Raw genomic sequence first — 12246 nt, 5'->3', positions numbered from 1 at the left:
GCTGCCTCCTTCGCTCTTTTCCTCCAGGTCTTCATGGCCCTGAAACTTCCTCCTCAGCTGAGCCTGGAGAGGCATCTTCTGGAAAACCTGCTGGTGTCTGGATTCATTTTCTGGTTGTCTAAACAGTTGCTTTTCCCCAGTGAGCTGGAATGGAGAACACCTGTCACCCATTCTAGCAGCTCATGAGGGGGCAGGTAGAGAGACAAAGGCTGTTTGTCCTTCCACAAACGCCTGGGAGCCCGGAGTCACCTCACAAAAGCCTGACCCCTTGATGCTTCTCAGAGGACACTGCAGGGGACCCTCTGGGAAGCAGCGCCCCCTCCTCCCTACTTCTCCCCTCAGGGGCTACACATCCTGTAGACTTCAGACATGTTGTCTAATAGGCCCAGACCCGCTCCTAAACCCTCCCTGCTGGGGCTGCCAGCCCAGTGACAGATGTGAGGCCCGTGCCAGATGTGAGGCTGATGCCATATGGCGCCGTGGGCCACAAGGTCTAAAGCTGCTGCCACTGAGCTGTGGCAGAGTTAGTGGGGAGGTCCTTGCATTTTAGCCCCCACTCACCTGTCCCTGGCAGAGACGGCGGGGAGGGGGGACCGGAGCAATGGAATCCTCGCAGGAGCTGAAAGGAGTTGTCGTGTCCCTCGGGCGAGCCCTGGGGACCCCAGACCCCACTCTCCACATACCACACTGAGTACTGCTGAGGGAGGCAGAGGCAGAGATTGAGCCAGAGGGGGAGAGGACGAGGAATGGAGGGGAAGACAGCTGGGCAGGAAAGGGGGCCAGGCAAAGCTGGGGTGGGGGGGAGGGGGCATGACAAGAGGCAGAGAAAAACACAGAAGTGGAGAAATGAGACAAGAGGACGGCCTCCGAGACAGTAAAAGGAGAAAGGACAGGATTGAGGAAGGCAAGCCCACCAGAGAACCCATGGCCACCAACTCCAGTTTGCATTAGCTCTTTGGAGGTTGCTCTCTCAATGCCCGTGGGCCACCCCCAGCTCCTCCCTCAGCCTCCCGCAGCTGTGAAAGGGCCACCAGGCTGGCAATGAGAGCCTTCTGCTATGGGACTTGGGGTGATCAAGCTCTTTGGAGAAGGGCACTGTGATTATGCCATACGGACACCATTGACGGTCCTCCTCATCTGTAAGATGGGGACGTGGTGAGCAAGGGGGCACCTCCGAAACAGCTTGAAGAAGACACCTAGGACACCATCCTGCCCCGGCCACCGGAAGCTGTCTTTTTTCTTGTCAAAGAGAATGAGCTCGAGAGGAGAAAATCGGAAGGGGAGAGAATTCCGGAAGGTGGGAGGGAATGGTCATGGTGGGAAAAGAGGAGTTGGCAGGGAAGGGAGCAGCAGGCCTGAACTCTTCCCCTTGGTGAACACATCTCTCCGAGGCCAGGCTGAGCTGCAGTGCTCTGGCACAGAATGCTAGGCCAGGGGATGGTCCCTGGCCACCCAGATCTCTCACTCCTCTTGGATCCTAGCCTCTAGTCGGCCATGGGCTGAACTGTAAACAAGGCTTGGAGGCTGGATAGGGGGAGCAGGTGTGGGCAGGAGCTGCTGGGAACATCCCAACAAGTAGCTCCTTCCAGTAGCCAAAGATCTAGGGCTCAAATAGGGCCCCTCAGGGGGCTGCTTGGCAGGCTCTGGCTGTACAGGGCTCCCAGCAAAGCCTCCCAAAGCCAAACAGGGGCCTACTCGGCTAGCTGGCTGTGCAGTCTTCCTCCTCTCTGTGAGGCTGTCAGGCACTGATGACCTGGGCCACCAGCCTCAGATGTCCCCAGCCCCCGACCCTGGTCAAATGGCCAAATCTCACAGTTGGCAGGGACCTTGGAGGTTATTTACTTCACCCTTGCCCACCCTCTGCGGACTTCCAGAAGGAGCAGGGGAAGGCTTTCTAGAGGAGGGACCGCATTTGGGCAAGTCCAGAGGGAGGGCACCGAGAGCAGGTCTGGAGACAGAAGGGAGTAGGGGGACGATGGCAGGGGCGTGAAGATGACAGCATGAATGGGGGAGGGGGTGCTGGGAGAGGTGGGGTGGGAAACAGGAAGCTGAAGCCAACGCAGGGAGATGGAGAGTAAACCTTTGCTCCTCTCCTCTCTCTCTCTCTGTCTGTCTCCCATCTGGCTCTGCTGGGGCAGAAGGTCTTCTCTCCAGTGTCCCTTGGGGAGCCTGTGAGGAGATGGGCAGGCCAGTGTAGTTAGACCTGGACAAAGAAAGGCCTATCTATCCCACAGCTTTGCCTCGATGCCCATCTGCCCCCTCCTTGCCTGATATGATGCAGGTGGTATCTGAAACCCAGGCACCATGCCCAGCAGGCACCAGGCTGACCTCCTGTGAGGGAGCAGATAAGAGCAACCCTCGGCATCCCCCCTGTGCTCTGTCTTCAAGCTGTCCACGCAGGAGTACCTGGATGGGGGCAGTGCAAGAATCAGGCCAAGAAGCAGCTCCTTAAAAGAGGTTATGTGAGCAGAGGCCTGGTAAACTCCTATCACCCCGCCTGGAGGTGTCCAGAGATGCCAAATACAGCTTCAGGACGAGACCCCTTCTAGTCTGCCTGATTGCATCTCCCTGCTGAGAAGGAGGAAGGAATTATAAGGTCTTTCCTAAAGAAAAGGGAAGATCCTATGGAATCAGAAAAGGGAGAGGGAGGTTGGTGAACCCTCCGCCAAAGAATACAAGCCAAGTGCAAGAGCAGGTGCTGAGTTACTATCTCAGAGAGCATGAGTTAGCACCCAAGCACTCTGCACCTCCCTTATGTTGTTAGTCTGGGCGGGGGTGGGGGGGCTGTCTGTTTCTTGGAGGTGGCGGCAGTCAATTTGCAAACTTCAAAGGGCCTGTGGTCTTGTCTCTGGGTGGGGGTGGGGGTGGTAAGGAGATTGCACCCTACTCTCTAACCAGGCTTGGGGAGAGACAGAATCCTAGGGGATCCTAAGAACTTGCAGGCTCCCTACTCAGCAACACAGATTCAATGATGGACCCCAAACTTGACTCACTACAGTAAAGAACCAGAATCAGGCAGTTTAGAAAGAAAGGAGAAGGGTAAGGAAAAAAGAGTGTTTTTTTTTTTTTTTTTTGCCTAACCCTCAGGTACCCAGAACATTCTATTAACCAGAAAAGCCCTTCCCCAAGCATTCATGTTTTGGGATTTTGGCAGTTCAGTGTATTTGTATTTTTTCAGTGATTAAAATTCAGGGACTCTATTGCAGAACAATGCAAGCTCTGCTCCTATCTCCCTTTTTGTAAGGGGAATAGCGGAGTCCCTTGCTTGAGTCACAGGCTCCTTCCTCCAGTTTTTAGATACATTCATTCATGCATGTATTATTCATAGATGCAACAAAAATTTACCAAGTACCTCCTATGTGCCCGGGCATGGTGCTGGGTACTGGAGACATGAAGAGAAAATAGGCCCAGTCTCTCCCTTCAGGGAGGCTGCAGTCTGTCTGGCGGGGGGGGGGGGGGGGGGGGGGCGGGGAGGGGAGGACAGGTATGTCAACAACATAAAACCATGTGTCACCTGGAACCACAAGGGGCAGCAGAGGATGCTACGAAAGCCCAGAGGAGGGCCCATTGCCTACCACCCCCATGACTTCCAGCAGACACCCACCCCCAAACTAAGCTGAGTGGTGAAGGTGAACAGGAGGAGTCCAGCAGATGGTCAAGGCAGAGAAGGACATTCCAGGAAAGGAATGTCAAATGTGACAGCAAACGAATACTAAGGACGATTCAGGAAAGAGGGAAACCTCTAGGTATTTAAGCCACCTCGATGAAAAGAAATCAGAGAACCAATTCAGGCACAACTGAAGGGAGTTTTCAATTTCTGGTTTCGGGAATGAGGGCAGAGGACTTATGTGACCCACTGGTCCCTTTCTTTTTTCTTTTTTTTTTTAAGATTTTATTTATTTATTTCTTTGAGACAGAGAGAATGAGAGAGAGAGAGCACATGAGAGGAGGGAGGGTCAGAGGCAGAAGCAGGCTCCCTGCCGAGCAGGGAGCCCGATGCGGGACTTGATCCAGGGACTCCAGGATCATGACCTGAGCCGAAGGCAGTCGCTTAACCAACTGAGCCACCCAGGCGCCCCGCACTGGTCCCTTTCATGCAGTCTTGTGAGTTGATGCGCTGCGCTCGGAGGAGGCCACATTGGCAACCGGGGCCACAGCCCAACACTCGGGTTACCAGCCACACATCCTACGTACTACCCAAAAGCTACACATGGGAGGCCCCCTTCTCACATCACAGAAGGAAGAAGGAAGGTTAGACCTCCAACAGATGCCCTGGGAAGCACCCACGGGGATGGAGACCAAAGTCACAAAGTCCCACACTTTATTATGCCCACATTGAAGAGGGCCCACGGAAGCCAGCTTTATCTAATGGGCAGGGGCCAATGGTGGGGAGCTAGCTACCAGCAGCCCCCCTGCAGGACCACATGTGACCAGGAAGAGCCCCTCCCTTTGGGACCTGGCCACATTTTGTTCAGCCCACGGGGACCACCCTGAGGGAAGGAGGGATGACTATCAACAGGCACTGGGCAATTCTACTAGGCAAGTACCGGAAGTCTTTCCTGCTACTGAAATCCTGGCCAAGAAACAAGCCCCATCTCCCTCCCCAGGAGGTGGGAAGATGGCTTTGCTCAGCACTGCAAGTAAGGCTCCTAAAAACTTCGGAAAATAATTCCTAACAGAGGTACTCGGATAGAGCCATAATGTTGGATTAACAATTCCAAGCCAGCAGACCAGACACTTGTCTAATTAATAAAACTTATAAAGCAGAACAACTTATTGATGTTACAGGCACGACACTTAGTACAACAACAAAGCCCAAATCCGTGCAGAATGCCTCATGTTCTTTAGGAAACCCTTTCTTCTACTACCTGTACAATCCCTTCTTTCATGCCAATGGGGGCTGAGGAAAAGAGGGAACAGCACAGAGCTCCAGGCAACTGGCTGGGGAGGGAGGGCAGAGAGCTCAAGGGGCCCAGCTGGGGTAGAGGTGATGGGGGCATTTCTGCCTCTGACACACATCTGCCAAAGGTTAGCTCCCATCTGGACTCTGGAGGTAGTGGATCCGGGCTGGAATCCCAACTCTGTGGCAAGTTACTCAACCTCCTGAGTCTCAGTTCCCTCGTCTATAAAATGGGGTTCCTACTAGTACCTACTTCAACGTGCGTCCATAAAGATTAAATATACAAAGTGAGTGCTCAGTCCATGATGGCTATTAGCAATGGTTATTACCGTTGTTCGATGTAGGCACCTACCAACAGGATCTGCTGTCCCGTTGCAGCCCACTGGGTCTGTCTTTCTCCACAGATTGTAATGAGGGTGGTTCAAATCTCTTTGGACCTTGGACTCTGACTTCAGATCTACAGAAGAACTTAGCTTTTCTGTGGGGGAAAGCGAATCATTTTCCTACTTTGGCAAAGCCCAAAAGAACATTTATAGCGGTTAACAGTGGGAGTGCTGAAGTAAGACGGGGTGGAAATCCCGGCTCTGCTTCTCACCAGCGGCGGGACCCAGGACTTGTCCACCTTTCAATTTCCATCACTTCCATTTCCTCATCTGTAAAATGGGGATAATACGAGGATCTACCTCCCCCCCCGGGGGGGGGCAGTGTGAAGATTAAATATAATGCATGTCAAGCACTTTCAACTGTGCCAGGCACACAGAAAGCTCTGAGTGAGTGCCAGCTACTGTTATTGTACACGGATTCTTAGGGCTACCTAAAGAGCTTGTTAGCACAACGCTGGGCACAAAAGCCATCAGTACCTACTGTGATCATCAGTACTCTCTGAAGATGAGTGAATTGGGGGCAGAGGAACGAAGAGAGATCTGGGTCTTCTCTGAGCGGGGGACTAAGTGACTGAGGATAAACTCACCTTTGTGATCTCAGCCGACCCCCCCGCCTTTGTATATCGAACACAGCTCAAGAAAAGAAAGTGACAGGTATGCGCCTGCATATCCCGATTTGCTAAGGTTTCTACAAGTAACGCACCACCTCATTTGGTGGTCTTGTTTCTCAGCCTCATGATGCTGCGTGAGCGCTGAGAGCACTCGAGGGAGGGCAGGCCAGCCAGGGCGCCAGGGCCCTGGGGAAGCCGGGGTCCTGGGGACAGAGCGCCTGGAAGTCCAGGCGCTGCCGCCAACACGGGGGGGGGGGGGCTCCTCGCCCGGGGGTAGATGCGAGGGTGGTGGGCAAGATAGCCTGGGGCGGGGGGAGCCCCGCGTGGGGAACAGCGGGGGGGGCGAGGCCCGAGCCCCAGGAGGGGTCGCCCTTGCCCCCCTCGCCGGGGGCTGCCCTCCCGGCTTCCCGCTTTCCTCGCTCCTGCCCTCCCTCCTCGCTACCCCCCTCCGGCGGAAAACTTCCCGCTCACGCCGCCACTTGTCCACGGGCGTCCACATCCTCAGCCCCGCGCAGACTGTCTTCCAGTCTCCTCGCGGGCGGTGCGGCCAAGGGGCCCCGCGGGCAGCCCGACGCCCGGAACGGCTCCCTGGGGGCTCGGGGCTCCGGGCGGGGTGGAGGGAGGTGGGCTCCCGACGTGCCAGCTCCGGCCATCGACTGCGGGCGCCCAGAGGCCGCGCGCCCGCGACCGGGGGCCTGTGCCCGCGCCGCCGGGAGTCACTCCGAGGGGCCCGGCGGGGACCCGAGCGCCCGGCTGCTGGCCGCCAACCCCCTTCCCCCGGCCCCTCCCCTCCAGCCCCCAGCCTCCGCGGCCCGGTGCCCCGCTTTCTGGCCCCTTCCCAGGCGAGCCCTACCCCGGCTGCTCGGAGCGCCGTACTTACTGTCGGGGCCCTCTCCGGGCCGGGGCTGGGCGGCTGCCCGGCCCCGGGAGCCCTGCCGCCGTCTTCCCCTCGCGCTGCCCCCGGCTGTGCCCCGCGCCGACCGTAGCGGCAGCGGCGTCTGTAGGAAGAGAAAGATCACGCCTGCCTTAGAAACCCAGCCCCGGCTGTGAGCAGAATCTTAAAGAAGGAGGCGACTGGCTCGGCCCCAGAGCCGCGGCTTAGGTGGCGAACCAGCGAGGCCGCTGGTAAACACGGCGTCTGCTGCCTCTCGGCCGCCCGCAATCCGCCGCGGAGGAGCCCCCCCACCTCCCTCTGGCCGGGGGGCCCCGCGGGGGAGCCGGGGAGGGGCCGTGCGGATAATCCAGCTGCCGCCGGGGCCGGGCCCCGTGCCCTACATCCATATTCCCACCCGGGCATCCTCCCCAGCTCACAGAAATTAAAACCGACGTCCAGGGGAGCGAAGCAAATAACTCCAGATACACGGGCTAGTAATAAGTCGGGGGTGGGGGGCAACATTCGAAATCGGAGGGATCTCAGATTCGCTGCCGCCTGCCTCAAAAGCCACTCTGTGCTACCGCAAAGCAACATCGGAATACCCGCGTCTCCACTTCCCGCTTCCCCCTTTCTGCGACAGGACTAGGGACAAGTGGCAACTCCAGGCCGGTTTGCTGGGGAGGGCGGAGGCGGGGACCCTGGGAGGCAGGATACTTACTGTCTGCAGTGCCTAGTGCCCGGGAGTGGCCATCCCTCTTTACCCCAGACAAGTCACCTACTGTGTGCCAGGCCTCGTGGGACACAGGAGAAGGTAGAGGAGGTAGTCTTGGTCCAGGTGCCATACGGGAGAGAGGCACCGAGCCTGTGAGGTCTGGGTTATGCTAGAAGGATCAAAGGTGGGGGGTGCAGAGGCCCTAAGGGAGCCAGCAGCCAGTGTTCTCAGGGAGCCTCTGGCAGGGGAGGGGTGGAGAAGAGCCTCGCAGGGACAGGGTGCTGAGGGTGCTCTTCCTATAGGGCTGATTGTGACTCCTTCCTGGTCGTGGAGTGAGGGCCCACACCACTCATTCCTCTTTCAAGTGTGAGTAGAAAGCAGCCGGTGGGGAGATTAAGCCTTGTGGCTTCCCTAAGGGAGGTACCTTTGTCTTCCTGCCTTGACAATGACATCTGTGAAATGGGACGATCTCTTACTCCTTCCTTTCTGGCCAAAACGATGAGACAACACAGTATTCCCGTCCTTCCGTTCTGATCACAAAAAGGAGCAGTTTGTATTCCTCCCTGCCCCGTTCCTGCTTATCCACCCAGTCATTCATTTAGCAAATTTTTATTAGCATCTATCGTGTGCCAGGCGCCATGCCAGGTGCTGGGCACCTCCACGATTCTGTGGGGGCGTCCGCACCCATGGGAGGTGGGACGCACACAGGGCTGGAAGTTAGGAAACAGATTTTAAGTCGGAGTTCTTTGACTAAACAGCTGTGTGACCCTGGATGAGTCATGCATCCTTTTGAGACCTCAGCTTTCTTGTTGGTCAAACAGGAGTAATGACACCTTCCTGTCCTCATTCACTGGGGTGTTTGTGAGGCTCAATGGACATAATGGATGTGAAGGAGCTTTGAAAAGTATAAAGCCACTAGACAAATGTCAGGGATTAGTCCCTCTCCGAGGTGGGAGCGAGGCTGCTGGGAAGTAAAGCTTAAAAGAATTCCTGGCTGACTCTCCCAAATTGATTGCCCTGAATTCCATCTTCCCCGAAGCACCGATCCTGCACCTGGGCAGGAGGCTCTGCTCTGTGAAATATCGTCCTCCCTCAGCAGTGCCCCTGACACTCGGGTTAGTGATGGCCTGGCCTTAAGCCAGGGAGATTGTTTGAGGGACTTGAGTGGACCCAGGGGACAGTCTTGGCTCTGGGTCTCTAATTCCTGGCTACAGCAGCGTCCTCCCCCCACCGGAGCCCACGCAGCCCAGGACCACACGTGTCTGGGTAGAAACCGCTTTGAGGCCTCCAGAGACACCCCTTTAGGAAGCAAGGGGCTTATGCCAGACACCCGAAGGTGGCCTTGAGGGTGGATGCTCTCTTTGCGGGGAAGCTAGGGGTTCTGGGTTGGCCTGGCTGGCTGCGATCTACAACAGAACGAGTGGAGCCTCTGGGAGGGTCTTCAGCTGGCTCAGCTCACCCCAGCAAGTCACCCCAACCTAAATAGACCTCCAATCTAAATTACAATACCGTGCTTGCTAAGCAAGCTAAATCGCCGAAGTTCCCCCAAGCACTCTCCCCGACCCCCTGCTACCCCAAGTAAACACAGACTCTAAGGAAACACCAGGCAAACCCTTTCCAGACGGATCCTATAGCTTCTTTCCTCCCTCTCCCGCTTCCCACCAGACCATCACCCTGAAGCCCGTTCCCTAAGAAAGTGCTAGAACTGATGAGGAACAAGAAGGGGCTCAGGAGCCTGGGCTCCATGGCCAGCCAAGCCCGGAGCTGCTCTGCCGGGCTCTGGAGCCAAACAAGAATGGAAGTCAGAGGCGGCAACAGAAAGGAGCCCAGCTTTGGGCCAGGGTGCCTCCCCCCAGCAGGTCCCTGGGGGGAGGCCCCCGAACAGGACGACTCCACACACTCAGCCTCCCTTGGCAGTCTTGGAGCCCATTCCTCTTGCCGCTGAGGCTCCTCTCCACGTCTTCATAGATTCCCTTGTCACATCCATCTCACCCAGGCTGCTCCTCTTAATAAAGTGCCCCTGCGGCCACTCCAGACAGCCTGATGTTATCCTTCACTCTCCTGCCCTTCTCCCCTGTGTGGGCCACACAGCCGTGATTCAGGTCTCCTGGGTCACAGTACCCTCTCCTGGAGAAATGCTTCCTGAGCACCCGAGCCAGGGTGTGATGGAAGCTTTGGGTGTGGGCATACCGAACACTCCTTCTTTGTCCTCCCCGCCTCCACACCCCGTAGGGTGGCCTGGGCCCTGGATTCAGATCCTTACTCTGAGTCCCCATGCCTACCTCAGCCCGAATCTTCTTCCCTGGGCCGGCTGCCACTCCTCTCCTCCGGTGATATAATCCGAGTCCAATTTGCAAAGGCTCGCTCTTGGTGATTGCCAATAAATCCCACACCTATATCCCCCCGAAAGACCTGAAAGCTTCGAGATCCAAAGGAGAGACTCACCGACGGTGAAATTTCAGGCACTGTGACAGGCAGTTGAGGAGATATATTTGATCACATCATGTTTACCTATGGGTAAGGCTGGCCCTGAGGATATTCTGGCATTTTCCCTCAACTATAATGAAGACTTGGAATAGTAGCAAAGAAAGCAATAGAAAATACACCGGGCTGGGAGCAGGGACATCTTGCTGTTCATCCCTGCTCTGGAGCTAATTAGATGTATGGCCCTACACTTTCCCTTTCTAGATCTCGGTCTCTCCACATGTCAAAAGAGAGGTGATTTGTAGGGTCCCTTCCTATTCTTCTCAGGCTCAGATTCTAGGCTATATAGAACTGAAGTAGACTGATGTTTCCTCCAGCATGGGCCCTCATTCCAGAACACTGGGCATGGCACTGTGTGTGCGTGAGAGCTAGATGGTTGCCAAGGGTTGGCGCTATGGGCATGAGCCTGGCCCTGCTGTTCAACAATGCAGCCAGTGTCCGACCCACCTTTGCCAGGGAACAAAGGGAGAATTTGTTCATTGCTCCCGCCCCATCTTGCAGACAGGACCCTTCACATCCCCAGCAGTAGCTCTCTGCCTGTTAATCCCTGGTGCCCTCCGGGACTGATTCCAGCTGCCCCGGGTCAGGGCTGACCTTACCAGTGAACGCCTGTCCCACCATCACATGTCTTCACATTGTACATTCCTGACTTAGTGATCACTCAACACCCCCCGCCCCCACCACCTCCAGTGCCCTCTGACGGGTCCCCCCCCCTCCGCCTCCTTCTGATCCCGCAACCAAAAGGTTAATGCCAGTAGGGGCCCTCTGGAACACTGTTCTAGTTCTAAGGGGCAGTTCATCCCGCCTGGTCAGTGTCCATGCCACACGGGCAACACAATATTTTTAATATCACCCTACTCTAGGATTCCAGTCGCGTCCAATGTCCCTCCCCCTTTCCTGGCCATTTCTCTGTGAAGATTTGTCAAGGGCTTCCTGAACGGAGGAATGCCTGGCTCCTTGCCTCTGAGTCAGGTGGGTCCTGGTTGTTTCAGAGAAGGCGGGAAAAGAAAGCAGCCGCAGGAAGTGGGGGGTCTGGCTCTGTAGTTACCAGCAGCTGCCCTGGTGACCCTCCGCCTTATGGTCGGGATCCAGTTGTCAGAGGATGAAGCCAAATGTGCTGAGGCTGGAGGGACCCTCCCTCCTACTAGTCCCTGAAGGGGGCACCGATTCCGTCCCCCCCTCCCCACGGTTACCTTCTGCTCTTCGCCAGAGCAAGCCTCCCTAGCACTGAAAACCCCCTCGCTTGGCCCCTGTCCCCCCTCCCCCTGCCATTCTTCCATCCCCCTGCCAAGGCCTGGCTGCTCCAATGGGCGCTTTGCCCCTGCGGTGCGAATGTTCTGTTCTCGCTGGGCCCTGTATTAATTTGCTCTCATTTGTGAGCTGCTTTGTTAACGCGCGTGGCCTTTTCTCCATGTGTAGTGCTGTTTCCCCGCTGCCTCTGTTACCTCCCCACCCACAGCCTCCTTAACCTTGTAATAACTGGCCCTCCCCTGTGGAGAGGGGGTGAGGCTTTTTCAAAGCCCTTTCTTGTCCGTGCTTTGGTAGTTCGGGACATCGTCCCCGCGGCTGAGGAAACAAACAGGGTGTTGATTACTGAACCCTGCGGGCCCGGAGAGAAATCTGGGGATCCCGGAGGTGAGAAGGCCAGTCTGTGTGGGCAGATACTGTGTGATGGCTGAGGAGGCCTAGAACCACAGCTCTTCCCCACAAGCTTACGCCATCGCTGCGGACACTGCCCTCTGAGGCCCCAACCAAGCGCCCAGAAAAGTGCACAGAGGCGCACGCACCCGTATCCAGTTTTGCTTAGGATTGTGTGAGGGGGCCACAGAATCTCTCAAGGCCAGCCCCCCCCCGCCCCGCTCCCCGCATCAGTCTTTTCTAGAAGCTGCCCCAGTGTTTCTCATATGCAGCTAGGGGTGGGGAGAGAACCACTGCTTGAAAGGAAGACGAGGGTGTAAAAGCTTTAGCAGCCGAGAACTTTTCTTGAAAACCGTGGCTGTCCGCAGGAAGAACTGAAGGTAGACTAGAATGTGGACGACGGTCGCCTCGCTTCCCTGCCTCAGTTCCCTCCTTTCTGCCTGAAGGGAATCATCCCGCAGGCCTTCTCAGCCCCTCCCCAGGCCTGGGATGGCTGGGTAAATCAGTCAGCACTGAGTGTGCTGTGTGAAAGGGTATAAAGAAAGAGACACATCCCCCTCCCCATATAGACACGCTGACCAATTACTGTCTAAGTGTAGCCTGAGATTCTTCTGCGGGTAAAGGGTGGAGCTAAACTCCCTGAG

At 56.4% G+C, this 12246-nt stretch overlaps 1 protein-coding gene across 2 annotated transcripts in view; it reads right to left on the bottom strand.

The window, feature by feature from the left end:
• FRMPD3 (FERM and PDZ domain containing 3) overlaps positions 1-12246 on the bottom strand; it is a 125665-nt gene that overhangs the window by 69712 nt on the left and 43707 nt on the right. The window contains exon 2 of one of the 2 annotated variants that reach the window (XM_064574451.1): positions 6775-6892. The gene's annotated coding sequence lies outside the window, so the exon portion shown is untranslated. Of the gene's footprint in view, positions 1-6774; positions 6895-12246 lie in introns of those variants that run through there. The other variant, XM_064574452.1, reaches the window with a different exon arrangement.

This window comes from Mirounga angustirostris, unplaced genomic scaffold, assembly GCF_029215605.1.
Source record: "Mirounga angustirostris isolate CCGP_5_RB_7025 unplaced genomic scaffold, mMirAng1.0.hap1 SCAF_11, whole genome shotgun sequence".
Taxonomy (NCBI): domain Eukaryota; kingdom Metazoa; phylum Chordata; class Mammalia; order Carnivora; family Phocidae; genus Mirounga; species Mirounga angustirostris.
This window is presented reverse-complemented; position numbering and strand designations above follow the sequence as displayed.